Here is a 2,817-nt window from a genome sequence, read left to right as displayed (position 1 = left end):
CAAGTCTATTGATGTGTTAGTAGTGACTGATCACTTTACTAAGCTGGCCTGTGCGTATCCATGTCCAAACCAGTCTGCTAAGACTGTTGCTCGTGTTCTCTGGAATAATTTCTTCTGCATTTATGGGTTCGCTGATTGCATCCATTCTGACAGGGGTGCTAACTTTGAGAGTTTACTTATTGCAGAATTACTTCAGTTATCTGGTGTTGAAAAGTCCCACACCACACCTTATCATCCCATGGGTAACGGTCAAGCAGAACGTCTGAATCGCACACTGGGTGGGATGATTAGAGCTCTGYCAGCTAGGTCTAAGGCTAGATGGCCTCAGATGTTGAACACATTGACATTCTCCTATAACTGCACTGTTCACGAGACTACTGGGTTTCCACCCTTCTTCTTGATGTTCGGACGCACCCCTAGGTTGCCGGTAGATGTTATGTTTGAAAGTGTGCTGTTGGATGGGGACACAGTAGATGTGGATAAGTATGTCCAGTCTCTGGGTGAGGATCTGAGAGAGGCCATGACATTGGCCCAGCAGCATGCCAGTAAGCAACAAAAGAGACAAGCCGAGGTCTACAACAGACGGTCTAAGGGTCACTCGGTGCAGAAGGGAGATAGAGTTCTACTTGCTAACAAGGGGGAGAGGGGCAAGAAGAAACTGGCTGATCGCTGGGAGAGTGTGGTGTACATAGTGGTTRCAAAGAACAGCTCACTGAACACATATCGTATCCAACACCCTACCACTGGACGCATCAAAACTGTGCATAGGAACCTGATTATGCCAGTCAACTTTCTGCCTTTACCTTCGTGGGAGGAACCTGAGGGTCACGAATCTCTATCGAGTGGTGACGTGATCTCTGAGATGTCTGCAAAGTCCAGCCAAATGGATGGGAGTGACGCCAGGACTGTMCACTGGGTAGCAGGCCTTCCTGAGTCTTCTGGGAGGATACTCCAAGAGGATGGTGAAGTCCCGGCTGATGAAAGTGAGGTGGAACAACCGTATGAAGTCCCCTTAAGTGAAGTGTGCTCAGCAGAAGTGGACCAGAGAGATATCCCCGAAGCCTACAAGAGTTCTGATTGCGAAACTCCATTCAGTGTGGATGATGTTACCTTGGTTGAAGATGCTTCGTCAGTGTGGTCTGTGACAATCTACCAGGATTCTGATCAGTCGTCTGACACTACTAGTGTTGAGTCGGTAACTGAAAGTGTGCTGGCTCCGGAGATGCGGATCTGTAGTACTCCCCATCCTGAGGTTAGACCTCTGAGCAGGGTTAGTGCTGTCTGTGACATTCCTGCTAGGTTTGTGGGCGAGGGTGTTCGGACTAGACTAGGTAGACTTATTAAGCCAGTGGATAGGCTAATCCAAACTATGTCTACACAGGAAATGAAACCGTTCTTGGTTTCTCAGTGACGGTAGGATATTGCCTACCTTTTCTTTTGTAGGAATGTAGGAATCTAAGCATGTCTTAGAATGATTTGTGGGTTTGTCTAATATATTTGACAATTCATGTAACTTTGTGTGTAGTCCATCGGCATAAAATGTATATGACATTTTTCTTATACGGTTGAATAAGGGATTAGCTACCCCTTATTTTTCCTAATCCTTCGCGGGATAGCTTTTCAGCTGATCGACCATTTGTGGGTCTAGAATTAAGGGACTACACTGGGTTACTCTGTCGCCCTGTGGGTGTGAATTTTTTTTTCTTTCTTTGCTTTGTTACCTTTGAGGTAATGTGTTTTGTTTTGGGCCTATAATCTAGTGTAAAACAGTGGGGGTGAATGTAGCAGTGTGATGTTGTTCCCCTAGATTACGCACCAAATTGCACACAAGGACCAATTCAAATAGGCCAGGTCAAGAGGGGATGTTAATAATTTGATAATAATAATAATAATTCAGTGTATTTTTTTATTTAATTACAGCTGCATAGCTAATGTTTTTATTTGGTGTACAAACACTTTTTCATACCAATATTGTACATACAAGTGATTGTAAAAGTTTTGTATATTTTGGTTTGGCCCATCGCGGGTTATCTGTATTCCCATACCACTTTATCGCTCTCTTTTGCCTGACCCTCGGCTAGCAAGGTGCCGGAGAGCTGTGACTGCACCAAGGGTAACGTGTGTGTTGTCTCTTCGTGTGCAGGGCAAATAAAAAGATTTCAACGAGCAGACCATCAGTTGTGGCAGCGTCCTAATTAAAAATACACAACGCAGAATGAACCACGCTACACATGCACACTCACATTCATCCAAAATACTCTAGAATCTAGATCATGGCCAGAGTACATTCCCTGAGCTACACGTCCACTCTTTTGTTCTCTCTCACATTCTGTTGTTGTGGACCATATGATCATTCATCTCACTGCTTTTTGCTGCCAGTTGGAAAGAATGAGGAAATATTAAATGTGACTGCTGGATACTCGGCCATATGGTTTGGGTTATGTTATTGTGATATTAACAGTGGAAAGATATTAGTGGGACAGAGAGAGAGAGTCTTGATCTGATGGTGTGCAGCTCAGAGACATGTGGAGGACATCGCGGCTGCAGCGCTACTGCACTTCTCTGTTATAGCTATATGAGAGGAGAGGAAACAGACATGTGGATCAAAGACCTGTCTGTGTGCCTGTCTGCGTGCCTGTCAGTCTGTCTGCCAGGGTCTATCCACAGCAGCTAAGGATACACCTGAGGATACAATGCATCCAACGAGTTTTGAATGGCAAGAGTGACGGAATTCTAGAACTCAATAGATTGCTCTGGAATGCTATGCTCTGTCTAGAATATTATGAAAGATAATATGATGAATCTGACTCATCACAA

General features: G+C 44.6%; 1 long non-coding RNA gene across 1 annotated transcript in view; it reads left to right on the top strand.

The window, feature by feature from the left end:
- The window catches only part of LOC139027463 (uncharacterized), an 8,479-nt gene extending 6,302 nt beyond the window's left edge, over positions 1-2,177 (top strand). Inside the window, exon 2 of the long non-coding RNA XR_011479552.1 lies at positions 2,086-2,177. This is a non-coding gene — a long non-coding RNA (uncharacterized lncRNA). The remainder of the gene's footprint in view (positions 1-2,085) is intronic.
- The last annotated feature ends 640 nt before the right edge of the window (positions 2,178-2,817 follow it).

This window comes from Salvelinus sp. IW2-2015, unplaced genomic scaffold (assembly GCF_002910315.2).
Source record: "Salvelinus sp. IW2-2015 unplaced genomic scaffold, ASM291031v2 Un_scaffold16444, whole genome shotgun sequence".
In the NCBI taxonomy this organism is placed as follows: Eukaryota; Metazoa; Chordata; class Actinopteri; order Salmoniformes; family Salmonidae; genus Salvelinus; species Salvelinus sp. IW2-2015.
This window is presented reverse-complemented; position numbering and strand designations above follow the sequence as displayed.